Source organism: Oncorhynchus keta, chromosome 4 (genome assembly GCF_023373465.1).
Source record: "Oncorhynchus keta strain PuntledgeMale-10-30-2019 chromosome 4, Oket_V2, whole genome shotgun sequence".
NCBI classification, from domain to species: Eukaryota; Metazoa; Chordata; class Actinopteri; order Salmoniformes; family Salmonidae; genus Oncorhynchus; species Oncorhynchus keta.
In genome coordinates this window covers 38,761,652-38,779,779 of record NC_068424.1, presented here as the reverse complement: position 1 = coordinate 38,779,779, position 18,128 = coordinate 38,761,652, and the positions used below count along the sequence as shown (strand labels likewise).

General features: G+C 44.3%; 1 protein-coding gene across 8 annotated transcripts in view; it reads left to right on the top strand.

Annotated features, from left to right (window-relative positions):
- The first annotated feature begins 16,884 nt into the window (after positions 1 to 16,884).
- Positions 16,885 to 18,128, top strand: part of LOC118374643 (zinc finger protein 438-like) — a 107,500-nt gene continuing 106,256 nt past the window's right edge. For 6 of the 8 annotated variants that reach the window (XM_035761107.2, XM_035761114.2, XM_035761121.2 and 3 more), the window contains exon 1: positions 16,885 to 17,185. The gene's annotated coding sequence lies outside the window, so the exon portion shown is untranslated. Of the gene's footprint in view, positions 17,255 to 18,128 lie in introns of all 8 variants that reach the window. The other 2 variants (XM_035761137.2, XM_052506806.1) reach the window with 2 other exon arrangements.

The following is an 18,128-nucleotide window of genomic DNA, read 5'->3' as shown; positions in this document are numbered from 1 at the left end:
CCCATAGCCGCACTCAGTTGCGCTAGCTGATTGTGTTGTTGGCGGGTAGGTGTCCCTCTCCGACCATCTGGGAGATGTCTTTCTCTTCTGCTGCTTCCATAGTTTGTGAGGCATTATTCTGTAATGTATAAGCTGGGAGTCAGGAAGCAGGTGTAGAAGGTGAGTTTAATCATTATAAAACGCAGATAAACAAAACAGGAGTAGCGTACTAAACGAGACCAAACCAATACAGCCTGATGACTGAGGCTACTCAGGGCTAAATAAATGGAGAGTAATCAAGGTGATGATGAGGTCAAAGTGTGCATAATAATGGGGATCAGGTGTGTGTAATGATGGTGCCAGGACTGGTGGTTATTAGACCGGTGATGTCGAGCGCTGGAAAGGGGGATAGAAGAGGCATTTGAATTGAATTGAATTGAATTATATTTCCTTTTAATTCAAATTGCAATTCTGTATCCTGTTTACCACTTAAATTAAAATTAAATTCAAGAATTGAATTGGAATTGATGAGGCATTCTCAATTCAATTCTGGATTTAGGACAATCCTGCTTGCTAAGGTCAAAATGAAATTCTTCTTGAGGTCCCATGGTAGGCAGGCAATTATAGGTCACACACAGGAGCAACTGTTGCTGTTTGGCCAAGCTATTCTTATACCTACAGACTATAGGGTTTATTGCACACAGACTTGAGGCATTCCTTTTGTGTAGAGAGAGAAAGCTTGGCATTATGTCTACTTAGTATATTTTAACCAAGAGCGAAAAGGTAAAAAAAAAAAAACTACATTTCAGCTTTTAAACATAAGACAGATTTTACACTCAGATTGTTTTACAGCAAATATATTTTACCTGTTCAGCTTGTAACTAACCACACATCTATTATCATGTCACCTATATCATTCACTGTTTGGTCAAACACCTCTTGAAGAGTCACATCTCACTTGCAATTGATTAATTAGAAAACTAGAGATAAACTGACTGCTCATGTGACTGCAGGAACGGCCATGCGGTGGGGCCTCGGTTGTCCTGACAGGGAATAATAGTTTTAGCATACCCAATGAGTCCCTCCTAACCTGTTTCAGTTTCCCACGGCAGTCAACCCGCCAGGCCATGTTGGATAGGGGATGGGGGAGGTGAGAGTAGAGCGGTTTCACCCACGCCCCATCCTCCCTCCCTCCATCCCTGCTGAAAAAAGGCCCAGAAACAGTCTACATCAGCAAAGATCAATGATGAGGCGTTTAGCTAAACCACGTTCTGTTCCTGTTCATACCCTGCTCGTGCAATACAAAGACGACTGACTGGAAAAAGAGATGGTTGTTATCCAATGGAAACTCTCTCAAATCTTTCCCATTTTCCTTGGATTATGCCACTGTTAGCGTGAAGTCATTTTTTAAACGAAACATCTGTGGAAAACAAAGAATAATAATAATATGACTACCAATAATGAAACGGTCTGAAGAGAGGGAGAGTGCTCTCTGGTGTGTTTAAAAGCAACTCGAATAAAACAGGTCAATTTATTTTCTTTGGCAGAAGTATTAGGATAAATTCATATACTGGGGGATGAAGACTGATGGTTATGCTATTATATACAGACACCCTTCAAGTTGACCCTACAGCTAGAGTAAGATGGTTCAAAGAAGTCAATTACAATGCATGGACTTCATTTATAAAAAAAATTGGCACCAAGGACCAAAAGCAATATTGTAGCTATTAATACAGATATTGAAAGATACAGCATTCTCATGAATCTAAAATTCACGAACAGCCTCCCAACACGGAATAACCTACTACAGATGTTCTTAAACTAGCACAATTCACAGAAATAATGACATCAGCAATAAAAGAGGATATTGTCTTTAACTAACTAACCCCATCCCAGGAAGTGAGAGAAATAAAAGGATGACTAGAGCTGCTTGTGATGGCTCCTGTTGAGAGACAGTATTGATCCTCTTATGGCTGGGGTCGTTTAGGAGTTTTATGCTAACAGCGGTGTGGTGCAGTGGAGCTCCTACCGGCCTAGACAGAGCAGGAGGCAGGAGACAGGAACATAGCTAGCAGCCTGCCGGTGGGCCTGGGGTTCTGTGAAGGAGGGCTCAGTACTCTATTTTCTATATAGTGCACTACTTTTGACCAGGGCCCTGGACAAAAGTAGTGCACTATATAGGCAATATGGTTCCATTTTGAGATAGACCTGTAGTAGAGGGCTCTGGAGCAGAACAACAGACCTGGTGTGGGATTGGGTTGCAGAGAGGGGCCCAGTCTGGGCCTGGACCCCACCAAGCCATCTGGGCTGTCAGTTAAGAGCATCAGCTTTGCTGGGGAGGGACTGAGAGAGAGAGAGTGAGAGAGAGAGAGAGAGAGAGAGAGAGAGAGAGAGAGAGAGAGAGAGAGAGAGAGAGAGAGAGAGAGATGGGGGGGAGGGAGAGGAATAGATGGAGCTAAAATGAGAAAGGGGTAGTGTTGGCACACTTCAAGATAACAGAGAGAGGGAGGCAGGGAGTGAGCGAGAAATAGACACGGAAAGGAAAATAGAAACAGTTCAGGTTGAGACAGTGACAAATGGGGATGCGTGATAAGAAGGAAAGCAAGAGTAGAGGAACAGAGAGCAAAGAAGAGAGAAACAGAAAGCACAAAAAGAGAGCAGAGACAGAGAATAACACACCGTTGGTTATAAAACAAAGAGGCCAGCAGCAGTGAGCAGTCAAAGTGTGGCGGTGATAGAGAGAGAGACACCAGAGCCTAAACAGGCTAATCTCTCCCAGGAGAGCACAGCTAAATGTGAGGCCCAGGCCTTCCTCTACACATCCCTTACATCACCACACCAGACTCAGAGTCGTGGTGATAGATGATAACAAACTAGAGGAGAGTGTACTGCACACCCCCAGCTGCCCGGGTGGGGCAAAGATGGTTATTGATAATAATAGAGAGATCCATTACCAATAATAGGCCAGACAAACTCATTTTCAAGACTTCACTAATATCATCAACATCAATCAATCACAGCACATATTTGGGCTCCTTCTGTAGATTTGACCTGATTAAGTAGAATCCTGTTGAAAGTAATGTTAAAGTACCAATTATATTCCTATATTCCTTTTCATTTATAGCCGAGTGTCAAAACACTGGTTTTAAATGTCCAAATGCATAATCAATATGCTGAAATGTCTTGATATTGTAAAGACAAAGACATAAAAAGGACTCCCTACACACGTGTCACACTTGTGTTCAGATAACTTGTATTTTGCTTAATTAGTACATTATAAACTGCTCAACATTTACCAGGCAGTCACTCAAGACTGGAATTGATTAGCTTGTTCTACTGTAATCAATAGCGTGCGCAAATTAATCACTCACGTCGATATTGGTGTTGAAATCAATGAGGGGATTCGATTAATCTGGCACGGGCGTCCTGGTAGACGTGTTTTGCACCGGGTGAAAGTTGATTGCATTTGTTTTTTTGGCGAAGTCGGAAAGGAACAAACAAAAGCGACGTAATTAAGCTTGTGGAGTAATGAGTAGGATTCTGATTTTCAATACAAATGCTTTATCTGCCTTCAATGAAAACTGTTATGAAAATTAAAACAAATATTTTATGGAAAATAGTTATGTTTCTGGACGACGCACATTGCTGCCATGTTGACAACATGACTGAGTGGCACAGACCACTGTTTGATTCGAAAAGTGCGCTCCTCCCTCACCACTTTTGCCCGTTCACGTCTCAGGCCATAGACTAGTGCCCTATGGTTCAGCATAATCGAATCGGCCCAATGGAACTGGGACTACGGTCACAAGAAAAATGGCGGCGCTCTTCCTACAAACGTCTCTGGCCTTAATAACACATACGGATTTGAGGGTCAAATTATCACTCAAATGAATGCTAGCCCCTGTCGCTATTTAGAAATCGACGTGAGAATATGATTTACTGAAGTTAACCAGTAGAACAAGTCTTACAGAAGGAAATACAACACTTTTCTACTGGTTAATTCCAGCGAATTCAAAAAAGTCAGCCTGCGCCACCATGGGGAAATAAAAGTAAAATAAAATAATACAATATGTCAAAATAATGTTTCCAACAATGACATATATTTCATACTACTTTAATCATGGAGTGAATAAAGAAAATGCTCCTAAATACAATTTAACCACCAGGGGCTCTAGACTAGAGCTTCCATAGTGACTATACACCTTTGACGTCCCTACTAATAAGCAATAATATTTACTACTACCAAAATACAAATGTATATTACTGGATAGTTTGTCATGAACAAACAATAAATGACACAAATAAACAAATCATATTGCCACATTTATCTCATACATACTCTTGCAAATGTTTCTCATCCATACTCTCCGACCGAGTCTCACAGGTCAAACCCAACCCTTGGGAAGGGACATTCCAGAACAAATACCATAACTATTGAACACACACACACACACACACACACACACACACACACACACACACACACACACACACACACACACACACACACACACACACCCTGCAAACCCAACAATGTTTGAGGACTAGATTTCAATCTTAGTCCGTTTCCCTCCTAAACGCCAGGTCATTCTGAACTCACTTCCTGTCTGCTATGACCTAATTTAATTTATTGTCACATACACCAAATAGGTGCAGTGAAATGTGTTGTTTTTAAAGGGTCAGCAATAGTAGTACTAGAGCAAATGAGGGTTAAGTGCCTTGCTCAAGGGTACATTGACAGATTTTTCACCTTGTGGCCTCAGGTATTCGAACAAGCGACCTTTCGGTTACTGGCCCAACGCTCTAACCGCTTGGCTACCTTCCTTTCTGCTCTATGGATTTTTCTCCTCAACAGGAAATATTTGACTGACACAAACAATCCAGACAGGACAGGGGGAAAGATCCAGGGCATTCACACATTGTTGTGAAGTAATGCAGGACAGCACTGGTCATCTGAGTGCACCACCTTCTATTCATTTGGGAATCACATTCAAATGGCCTCATATTTTTCTCTCTGTATAAGATGAGACCTGAAGAGGTTTTGGATAAGGGACCAATATCACCCATCTATACACACACACACACACACACACACACACACACACACACACACACACACACACACACACACACACACACACACACACACACACACACACACACACACACACACACACACACACACACACACACACACACACACACACACACACACACACACACACACACACACACACACACACACACACACTTAAATAAACAAACACAAACTCACTTGTATGAATTTACACTGACTGTGTCATTAGCTGAGTGACTGAGGTCTTCTAACCTCAGGGTGGATACAGTAACGTCTGTCAGCCCAACTATCCAAGATACATACTTACCTTGGCCGCTCAGTACAGCGCTCTCTCGCTCGCTCTGTGACAGTGTGTGGTACATGCGTGTGTGTCGTGAATGGAGACTTTGGAGCTTTCGATTATGGCAAGGAAAGCACACGTGTGTTTGTGTGCATACATATGTGTGTGTGTGTATGCATGTGTGTACGTGTGCCTCAGACGCTGAGCCCCAGACAATCTTTCCTTCCTCAGTCTTCCCCCTGTTGTGATTGTCAAAAGAGACAGCCGTCCCCTGGAAACCACTGTTTTAAATTTATACTGTGTTTATTGGAGCGCCTGTTGTATTTTACTGCTCATTTGTTTCTGCTCCTGGAACGGCCACCCTTACGTTTTGCAAAGACGTCAAGCTCAGTATATCAAGGTGTTATTGTTGGAGGCATCTTCTCGCATTTTAAAATCGCTCTGCGATGAAATAATACCTGTGGGGTGAGATGTAGTGAGAAGGAAATTATTACTCAGGTGTTACAGGCAGAAGGAAGGATATTTTCCCAGACCACTCTTCTCTTTCTCCCTTCACCCGTACTTTAATATTGATCTGCCGTGCTAAAATGAGAGTCTTCCAAAATGGCGTATCTGACTGCAGCTCCGTTCTTTTCCGTTGTGGCGATGGGAAAGGGTCTTCCACAATGGTTTTACGGTCAGTTACCATGGTATAAGCATGTACGACCACACAAAACAACCAAATGTATGATTATGATGAGTAGAATAAAACAACATCCACTGACATTTCAGATCCGTTCATGTGCCACAAGAGTAAGACATTTCAAATCCGTTCCCGTGGCTTCATTGCATGTTTACTCTATATGCTGTTGTAACGGAGGTAGTGTTCCGAGTCATAAAGTATGTGTTCGTCTTAGATGACCATGGGCATAACTGCATGTGAATGACTGCAGTTTCCCTCCATTTAACCTCCCCCTTATAAATCCCAGTTGCCAAACTCCAACAGACCTTCTCTGGTCCTCTACTCTGTAAAGTAACTTAGGTTTCATTAAAGGGAGGATTGCCTGGGCTCCTCGCCTTACCATTATGACTTTAGAACTGGCGACTTAATGCAATTTCACATCTCAAAGTCCACGCGTCCGCTACAGGGTCCAAACCCCTGACTAAGACTGAGCCCGACCACCCACACCTTTACAAGCACCGACCGGCGAGGTGCTGAAAGGGTTACACGGGACCGCCGGGGAGTATGGGTAGTAAGGGAAACCCTAAGCCACAGTTTAAATTCCAGAACAGGAAACGACTGTAATAACACAACATTGTCAAAGGGCTAGCTGGAAATAAACATCCTACAATGATATTCTCGTTTATTATTCATAATAAAGATGGTAAACGGGGGAAAAATAGAAGTTCAGCAGTGCATGAATTCTATAATTGGTGCCTAATCCAGCCTCTCCCAATAACTCATGGATTGGTTGACAGGAAGTGGGATAGAAACCTTCTACAGCACTAAATTTGTTTTTTTATGTTTCAAAATGATCACTTACAGTTTGTAATAAGTTGTGTGAAACACTCACTCAACACAGACCTGCACCTAAAGAGTAAAACCATGACCACCAACTGAGTATATGTACACTCCGTGGAGTAACGCAAGCCATACACCAATAGTCTCTCTATTACGGCACACTGAAAATGTCAAAAGTTGAGAAGAGTCAAGTGTTTCATTTTAATGTTTTACAGCTCTGGAGAGTGTGATCGAGGGAGGGCATACTGCCTTGCCTTGATCGCTGGGAGGAGAAATAGAGGTGCAGAGAGAGAGGGACAGAAAGAGGCGGTGGGGACAGAATCTAATTTTGTTCATCCCTCCAGGTCCCAGATGTTTGAGCCTCTCGGCCATAGAAATATAATTTCTAGAATAGACATCCCTATTTGAGTCAATATGCTGTTTCCTTCAGTGCCTCTAGATCTGTTATTGAACATGGCCCCACGGAAAATATCTAAAGCTCAACCCACCTTAACAGCATGGCTTGGATAGGACAAAACTGTCCATAGATAGAATATGTTTGAAACACACCAATGAGGTGTGTTATACACTCTCCTCATTACCATAAGGTTGCATATGAGTTTACCTAAGAAATCCCTATAATGTATTCCGCACCATTGGCATAAAGGTGCGCTTGAAATAACACCATCACAGGAGCATGGGTTTCAACTTGACAGTGGACACATATATACATAATTAACCTAAAAATGCATATTTAATCTCAAAGCATTTCATCTCCAAACATCAAAACCCCCTCACTACACTGACATAATGAGCATGGTACTGGAGCCTAAATTATTTGTATTTGTGGTAAGAGAGAATTGGCATGGGAATCTTTGCAAGATCATCCTCTACCTGCATAAAGCTGCAAAACAATTGCTATGAAAAGTAACTCCTTGTTTTGGTTTTGGGTCAAATTAAATTATATGAATGGCTGATTGCATATATGCAAATCAAATTTTATTTGTCACATACACATGATTAGCAGATGTTAATGCGAATGTAGCAAAATGCTTGTGCTTCTAGTTCCGACCATGCAGTAATATCTAACAAGTAATCTAACAATTTAACAACTACTACCTTATACACACAAGTGTAAAATAATGAAGAAGACTATGTACATAAAAATATATGAGTAAGCGATGGCCGAACGGCATAGGCAAGATGCAGTAGGTGGTATAGAGTACAGTATATACACTGCTCAAAAAAATAAAGGGAACACTTAAACAACACAATGTAACTCCAAATCAATAACACTTCTGTGAAATCAAACTGTCCACTTAGGAAGCAACACTGATTGACAATACATTTCACATGCTGTTGTGCAAATGGAATAGACAACAGGTGGAAATTATAGGCAATTAGCAAGACACCCCCAATAAAGGAGTGGTTCTGCAGGTGGTGACCACAGATCACTTCTCAGTTCCTATGCTTCCTGGCTGATGTTTTGGTCACTTTTGAATGCTGGCGGTGCTTTCACTCTAGTGGTAGCATGAGACGGAGTCTTACAACCCACACAAGTGGCTCAGGTAGTGCAGCTCATCCAGGATGGCACATCAATGCGAGCTGAGGCAAGAAGGTTTGCTGTGTCTGTCAGCGTAGTGTCCAGAGAATGGAGGCGCTACCAGGAGACAGGCCAGTACATCAGGAGACGTGGAGGAGGCCATAGGAGGGCAACAACCCAGCAGCAGGACCGCTACCTCCGCCTTTGTGCAAGGAGGACCAGGAGGAGCACTGCCAGAGCCCTGCAAAATGACCTCCAGCAGGCCACAAATGTGCATGTGTCTGCTCAAACGGTCAGAAACAGACTCCATGAGGGTGGTATGAGGGCCCGACGTCCACAGGTGGGGGTTGTGCTTACAGCCCAACACCGTGCAGGACGTTTGGCATTTGTCAGAGAACACCAAGATTGGCAAATTCGCCACGGGCGCCCTGTGCTCTTCACAGATGAAAGCAGGTTCACACTGAGCACATGTGACAGACGTGACAGAGTCTGGAGACGCCATGGAGAATGTTCTGCTGCCTGCAACATCCTCCAGCATGACCGGTTTGGCGGTGGGTCAGTCATGGTGTGGGGTGGCATTTCTTTGTGGGGCCGCACAGCCCTCCATGTGCTCGCCAGAGGTAGCCTGACTACCTACCATTAGGTACCGAGATGAGATCCTCAGACCCCTTGTGAGACCATATGCTGGTGCGGTTGGCCCTGGGTTCCTCCTAATGCAAGACATTGCTGGACTTCATGTGGCTGAAGTGTGTCAGCAGTTCCTGCAAGAGGAAGGCATTGATGCTATGGACTGGCCCGCCCGTTCCCCAGACCTGAATCCAATTGAGCACATCTGGAACATCATGTCTCGCTCCATCCACCAACGCCACGTTGCACCACAGACTGTCCAGGAGTTGGCGGATGCTTTAGTCCAGGTCTGGGAGGAGATCCCTCAGGAGACCATCCGCCACCTCATCAGGAGCATGCCCAGGCGTTGTAGCGAGGTCATACAGGCACGTGGAGGCCACACACACTACTGAGTCTCATTTTTATTTGTTTTAAGGACATTACATCAAAGTTGGATCAGCCTGTAGTGTGGTTTTCCACTTTAATTTTGAGTGTGACTCCAAATCCAAACCTCCATGGGTTGATAAATTTGATTTCCATTGATAATTTTTGTGTGATTTTGTTGTCAGCACATTCAACTATGTAAAGAAAAAAGTATTTAATAAGAATATTTCATTCATTCAGATCTAGGATGTGTTATTTTAGTGTTCTCTTTATTTTTTTGAGCAATGTACATATGAGATGACAAATGTAGGGTATGTAAACATTATATAAGGTGGCATTGTTTAAGGTGGCTAGTGATACATTTATCACAAAAAAAAATATTATTAAAGTGGCTAGAGATGAGTCAGTATGTTGGAAGCAGGCACTCAATGTTAGTGGTGGCTGTTTAACAGTCTGATGGCCTTGAGATAGAAGCTGTTTTTCAGTCTTTCGGTACCCGCTTTGATGCACCTGTACTTACCTCACCTTCTGGAGGATAGCGGGGTGAACAGGCAGTGGCTCGGGTGGTTGTTATCCTTTATGATCTTTTTGGCCTTCCTGTGACATCGGGTGGTGTAGGTGTCGTGGAGGACAGGTAGTTTGCCCCCGGTGATGCGTTGTGCAGACCTCACTACCCTCTGGAGAGCCTTACGGTTATGGGTGGTGCAGTTGCCGTATCAGGCGATGATACAGCCCGACAGGATGCTCTTGATTGTGCATCTGTAAAAGTTTGTGAGTTTGTGTTTTTGGTGACAAGCCCGGATTTCTTCAGTCTCGTGAGGTTGAAGAGGCGCTGTTGTGCCTTCCTCACCACGCTGTCTGTGGGGGTGGACCATTTCAGTTTGTCCGTGGTGTGCGCCGAGGAACTTAAAACTTACTACCAACTCCACTACTGTCCCCGTCGATGTGGATAGGGGGCTGCTCCCTCTGCTGTTTCCTGAAGTCCACAATCATCTCCTTTGTTTTCTTGTCATTGAGTGTGAGGTTATCTTCCTGACACCACACTACGAGGGCCCTCACCTCCTCCCTGTAGGCCGTCTCGTCGTTGTTGGTAATCAAGCCTACCACTGTAGTGTCGTCCGCAAACTTGATGATTGAGTTGGAAGCGTGCATGGCCACGCAATCGTGGGTGAACAGGGAGTACAGGAGAGGGCTGAGAACGCACCCTTGTGGGGCCCCAGTGTTGAGGATCTGCAGGGTGGAGATGTTGTTACCTACCCTCAGCACCTGGGGGCGGCCCGTCAGGAAGTCCAGGACCCAGTTGCACAGGGTGGGGTCGAGACCCAGGGTCTCGAGCTTAATGACGAGTTTGGAGGGTATTATGGTGTTAAATGCTGAGCTGTAGTCTATGAACAGCCTTCTTACATAGGTATTCCTCTTGTCCAGATGGGTTAGGGCAGTGTGCAGTGTGATTGCGATAGCGTCGTCTTTGGACCTATTTGGGCGGTAAGCAAATTGGAGTGGGTCTAGGGTGTCAGGTAGGGTGGCGGTGATATGGTCCTTGACTAGTCTCTCAAAGCACTTCATGATGAGGGAAGTGAGTGCTACGGGGCAATGGTAACTGAGCTAAATGACTTTCGCTTTCTTGGGAACAGGAACAATGGTGGCCCCCTTGAAGCATGTGGGAACAGCAGACTGGGATAAAGATTGATTGAATATGTCCGTAAACACACCAGCCAGCTGGTCTGCGCATGCTCTGAGGACGTGGCTGGAGATGCCGTCTGGGCCGGCAGCCTTGCGAGGGTTAACACGTTTAAATATTTTACTCACGTTGGTTGCAGTGAAGGAGATCCGCAGGTTTTGGTACCCGGCACTGTGTTGTCCTCAAAGTGAGCAAAGAAGTTGTTTAGTTTGTCTGGGAGCAAGACATTGTGGTCTGTGACGGGGCTGGTTTTCCTTTTGTAGTCCGTGATTGGCTGTAGACCCTGCCACATACCTCTCGTGTCTGAGCCGTTGAATTGCGACTGTACTTTGTCTCTATACTGACGATTAAATTGATTGATTGCCTTGCAGAGGGAATAGCTACACTGTTTGTATTCGGTCATGTTTCCAGTCACCTTGCCCTGATTAAAAGCAGTGGTTCCCGCTTTCAGTTTTGCGCGAATGCTGCCATCAATCCACGGTTTCTGGTTGTTTGAATAGACGCTGAGGGTACAACATCACAGATGCACTTGCTAATAAACTCCCTCACCGAATCAGCGTATTCATCAATGTTATTGTCCGACGCTATGCGGAAAACATTTCCCAGTCCACGTGATCGAAGCAATCTTGAAGCGTGGAATCAGATTGTTCGGACCAGCATTGAACAGATCTGAGCACGGGCGCTTCCTGTTTTAGTTTCTGTCTATAGGCTGGGACTATCAAAAAAGGGACGGTGCCAGAAACTGCATTCAGCATAAGTAGCAGGACTGCCGTTGTGGTGAGAAACACTCCAGATTGGGTAAGATAAAGAGAAGAGAGCGGTACACTGCCAGATGGTGCCCTATCAGTCAGTTAGGCATGTACAGTGCCCCCTAAAAGTATTCAGACCCCTTGACTTTTTCCACATTTTGTTATGTTACAGCCTTATTCTAAAATTGATTACATTGTTATTTTTCCTCGTCAATCTACACACAATACCCCATAATGACAAAGCAAAAACAGGTTAAGACATTTTAGCAAATATATTTTTAGAAGTATTCAGACCCTTTACTCAGTACTTCAAATCAAATCAACTTTTATTTGTCACATACACATGGTTAGCAGATGTTAATGTGAGTGTAGCGAAATGCTTGTGCTTCTAGTTCCGACAATGCAGTGATAACCAACAAGTAATCTAACTAACAATTCCAAAACTACTGTCTGATACACAGTGTAAGGGGATAAAGAATATGTACATAAGGATATATGAATGAGTGATGGTACAGGGCAGCATACAGTAGATGGTATCGAGTACAGTATATACATATGAGATGAGTATGTAGACAAAGTAAACAAAGTGGCATAGTTAAAGTGGATAGTGATACATGTATTACATAAGGATGCAGTCGATGATATAGAGTACAGTATATACGTATGCATATGAGATGAATAATGTAGGGTAAGTAACATTATATAAGGTAGCATTGTTTAAAGTGGCTAGTGATATATTTACATCATTTCCCATCAATTCCCATTATTAAAGTGGCTGGAGTTGGGTCAGTGTCAATGTCAGTGTGTTGGCAGCAGCCACTCAATGTTAGTGGTGGCTGTTTAACAGTCTGATGGCCTTGAGATAGAAGCTGTTTTTCAGTCTCTCGTTCCCAGCTTTGATGCACCTGTACTGACCTCGCCTTCTGGATGATAGCGGGGTGAACAGGCAGTGGCTCGGGTGGTTGATGTCCTTGATGATCTTTATGGCCTTCCTGTAACATCGGGTGGTGTAGGTGTCCTGGAGGGCAGGTAGTTTGCCCCCGGTGATGCGTTGTGCAGACCTCACTACCCTCTGAGAGCCTTACGGTTGAGGGCGGAGCAGTTGCCGTACCAGGCGGTGATACAGCCCGCCAGGATGTTCTCGATTGTGCATCTGTAGAAGTTTGTGAGTGCTTTTGGTGACAAGCCGAATTTCTTCAGCCTCCTGAGGTTGAAGAGGGGCTGCTGCGCTTCTTCACGACGCTGTCAGTGTGAGTGGACCAGTTCAGTTTGTCTGTGATGTGTATGCCGAGGAACTTAAAACTTGCTACCCTCTCCACTACTGTTCCATCGATGTGGATAGGGGGTGTTCCTCTGCTGTTTCCTGAAGTCCACAATCATCTCCTTAGTTTTGTTGACGTTGAGTGTGAGGTTATTTTCCTGACACCACACTCCGAGGGCCCTCACCTCCTCACTGTAGGCCGTCTCGTCGTTGTTGGTAATCAAGCCTACCACTGTTGTGTCGTCCGCAAACTTGATGATTGGGTTGGAGGCGTGCGTGGCTACGCAGTCGTGGGTGAACAGGGAGTACAGGAGAGGGCTCAGAACGCACCCTGTGGGGCCCCGTGTTGAGGATCAGCGGGGAGGAGATGTTGTTGCCTACCCTCACCACCTGGGGCGGCCCGTCAGGAAGTCCAGTACCCAGTTGCACAGGGCGGGGTCGAGACCCAGGGTCTCGAGCTTGATGACGAGCTTGGAGGGTACTATGGTGTTGAATGCCGAGCTGTAGTCGATGAACAGCATTCTCACATAGGTATTCCTCTTGTCCAGGTGGGTTAGGGCAGTGTGCAGTGTGGTTGAGATTGCATCGTCTGTGGACCTATTTGGGCGGTAAGCAAATTGGAGTGGGTCTAGGGTGTCAGGTAGGGTGGAGGTGATATGGTCCTTGACTAGTCTCTCAAAGCACTTCATGATGACGGAAGTGAGTGCTACGGGGCGGTAGTCGTTTAGCTCAGTTACCTTAGCTTTCTTGGGAACAGGAACAATGGTGGCCCTCTTGAAGCATGTGGGAACAGCAGACTGGTATAGGGATTGATTGAATATGTCCGTAAACACACCGGCCAGCTGGTCTGCGCATGCTCTGAGGGCGCGGCTGGGGATGCCGTCTGGGCACCTTTGGCAGCGATTACAGCCTCGAGTCTTCCTGGATATGACACTTCAAGCTTTGCACACCTGTATTTGGGGAGTTTCTCCCATTATTCTCTGCAGATCCTCTCAAGCTCTCAGGTTGGATGGGGAGTGTTACTGCACAGCTATTTTCAGGTGTCTCCAGAGATGTTAGATCGGGTTCAAGTCTGGACTCTGGCTGGGCCACCCAAGGACATTCAGAGACTTGTCCCGAAGCCACTTGTCTCGGCTGCGTGCTTAGGGTTATTGTCCTGTTGGAAGGTGAACCTTTACCCCAGTCTGAGTGCTCTGGAGCAGGTTTTCATTAAAGATCTCTCTGTACATTGATTCGTTCATCTTTGCCTCAATCCTGACTAGTCTCCCAGTTCCTGCTGCTGAAAAACATCCCCACGGCATGATGCTGCCATCATCACTATGCTTCACCGTAGGGATGGTGCCAGGTTTCCTCCAGACGTGATGCTTGGCATTCAGGCCAAAGAGTTCAATCTTGGTTTCATCAGATGAGAGAATCTGGTTTCTCATGGTCTGAGAGTCTCTCTGAGAGGTGCCTTTTGGCAAACTCCAATTGGCCTGTCATGTGCATTTTACTGAGGAGTGGCCTCCGTCTGTCCACTCTTCAATAAAGGCCTCATTGGTGGAGTGCTGCACAGATGGTTGTCCTTCTGGAAGGTTCTTCCATCTCCACAGAGAAACTCTAGAGCACTGTTAGAGTGACCATTGGGTTCTTGGTCACCTCCCTGACCAAGGCCCTTCTCCCCCGATTCCTAAGTTTGGCCTGGCGGAAAGCTCTAGGAAGTCTTGGTGGTTCCATACTTCTTCCATTTAAGAATGATGGAGGCCACTGTGTTCTTGGGGACCTTCAATGCTGCTGAAATGTTTTGATACCCTTCCCCAGATCTGTGCCTCTACGGACAATTCCTTCGACCTCATGGCTTGGTCTTTGCTCTGACATGCATGTTCAACTGTGGGACCTTATATAAACAAGCGTGTGCTTTTCCAAATAATGTCCAATCATTTGAATTTACCACAGGTGGACTCCAATTAAGTTGTAGAAACATCAAACAAGGATGATCAATGGAAACAGGATGCACCTGAGCTCCATTTTGAGTCAAAGGGTCTGAATACTTAGGTAAATAAGGTATCTGTTTTTTAGTTGTAATAAAAATAAAAAAATTCTAAAAACTGTTTTCGGGTTTGTCATTATGGTGTATTGTGTATACATTGCTGAGGATTTTTTAATAAGGCTATAACGTAACAAAATGTGGAAAAAGTCAAGGGGTCTGAATATATGTATGTGACTCGTAATGGGGAAGCATTGCCTGACTAAATTGGCAAACCTCCTGTCTCTGTCTCTCACTCCTCCTTCACCCTATCCATCCATGGAAGACACTTTGTGATTTCCAGCCAAACACCTGAAAGGGCTTCTGTGAACCGATCAATATTGTCATTACTGCCACAGCACTTCCCATTCTTAATTCTATTTAGTGATGAAGCAAAGATTTAGGTATTGATCACAAAAAGTTGTATAGTGCCACCTACTTTCCCCAATTCTATTGTGCATAGGCACAGGAACTCTATGCATGGCTTTGCTCAAAATAGGTGACTAGTAATATATAGTAACATAGAATTTCATATTGAAACATATTAATAATTTCATAGGATCGCTGGGCATGGTAATCTATTCAACGTCAATAATCTGTCTGAGGGAAAAATGAATGCTGTCTCAGTAAGTCATTAGAAGGTAGTCACCTATGTTTTTCACTTGCTGCTTTGGGAGATGTGAAATATTGATAAGCTGCCTCTGGATCGCTATCAGCATGAAAGATAACGACCACATCATTCATTATACACTACCTGTAACTGTATTTCACCAACACAAAAAATATCCTATAGGAAGCAAACCATGCTTTAGTCTGAAATATGTGTTTTCGATAATAACATCTGTACACCTTATATTGTATGTGAGAGTGAGAGAGAATGCGTGTGTGTGTGTGTGTGCCTCTTTGCGTGCATGTGCCTGCGTTCATGTATGTCTGTGTGAAGGGGATTCCTCAGCAGCAGGGCAGCCCCAGCGTGTCTCTCTCGCTCAGACTTTGAAAGACCCCCTCTATCTCTCTCTGCCTCACTTCACAGCCGCAGAAGTGAGCAACACCACCTGCCAGGGACCATTCACTAAAGCCTGTGACAGTGGTTAACTGAACAGGACATGTGTAGCCTGAAGTGACTCTGATCGCAGCAAAACTAAAAACATTACGCCTGAATACATCCAGGAAGTCAGCAGCATACTGTTCTACACCCTCAGGGAGCTGCCAGGGACCCAGAAGCTGTGAACGAATGTGTGTTCTGTTGGTGTGTGTGTGTGTGTGTGTGTGTGTGTGTGTGTGTGTGTGTGTGTGTGTGTGTGTGTGTGTGTGTGTGTGTGTGTGTGTGTGTGTGTGTGTGTGTGTGTGTGTGTAACTGAATACACATACATGTTACAGAAGCAACATGGTGTGCGTCTATCATGGAACTGTCATCAGAATAGCCTACTACTGCTAGTACTACCACTACTACTATCACTATCACTACTAGTACTACTACAACTACTATACTTTACTAACATAACAGAAAAATAAGGCTTCTCATTATTTGATTAAACCTACTGTAGTGTTTATTTTTATGAAAAATAATGACACCCAAACTGTTTGGGGTCCAACTACAGTCACTTATGGATGTTTCTGCAGTATTTACCAAGATGTTCTAATAAACCTAAACCTAGACCTATACCTATGTGAAGCTGTCCTCTGAAACATGTACTCATTCCCCTCTGTTCACTCCACTGTACGTGCAAGCGTCAGGCAAAGGACAACCCCTTTCCTCTTGACAATATTGGAGGTTTGCATTTCAACGCCGCTCATTGGCTACATTCTACGAGCCATACCATTCCACTCGAAAAGAGGGTTTCGGGAAACTATGCGACTGCGACACATGCCATTCTTTACAAAATGCATGAAACATATCGTAATCAAAGCATACTATATTTACAGTTTCGCATTTTCTCACTATTAAAAACAGACATTTGACTGCAATTTGGATTGAAAAACGGTCTACTTACTACTCTCTCACCTGCCGTCCCTGGCTGGAGGTACTGCTCAAAATGTCTGTCGAGAAACAGTTTGGAAGATCGGCCGTTCTGCAAGAATTGAACATGTCGCAATTTACAAATTAACGAAGAAGCCTCCAAAACAACTGGGGATACAGGTGAGATGTCTTAAAATACCTCGACAATTTCGTCAAAGCGTAATCCAATGGGCTTGCTGTATTGCGGAGGTAATGTCAGCCAATAGGACTGTAACGATAGAGAGCGATAGCAGGCTTAGGCCTTTCCATAACATTGTATATCAGGAAATCATAAATAACCATTGTACTATCCGTTTATTTAGGTGTGCGAAATATTTGCGAATGTGTGCTTTCCTCTCCTTTGCAAACACGACAGCCGTGTATTTACAGTCATATCAGCACACGTCATATAGGTCAGTCGTCCATGGCACTTTCAGGATCAGACAAGATAAGAAAACAGATTAGCTTTATGCCATTCGTAGTTGCATTTAGAAAATCTATATGATACCAATAATGTAACTGGGTAGTTTTATGCACTGTATACTGATACTACATTTACCTGTGCAGGTGCCATAGCCCTATAAATGACGCCGCGCTTCATTTATAGGGCTACAGGTGCCATAAATATCAAATTGTATTGGTCACATACATATGGTTAGCAGATGTTATTACGAGTGTCGCGAAATGCTTGTTTGCACTGATGGTTGCCTGGCCTATATAGACAAATCCCCCGTGCAATAGTTTAATAGGTACGATTAATTCAATCGTACCTTTTTCTAATAAAATAAAACACAGTAGAAAAGTTCACTAAGTTGTTTTGTAATTGAGAATTGGAGGCCCACCTGTAGCAAGGCTTTTCTCACGGGATGATTTCACTTCCACGCATGTGCAATTAGCTTGGGGAAGAGGTTACGTCTCTGAAGTACTCTGAAGGTACTGCCATTTGTTAGCGCAATGTTAATTTATTATGATACATGTTATTGTTAAACATGCCCCCCTTAAAATATTGCATGTCCTATTTCAAAGGAAAAGAACAGCATGCAGTCAGATGAATGGCAGTAGGCCTAAATGTCTGGAGCAACAC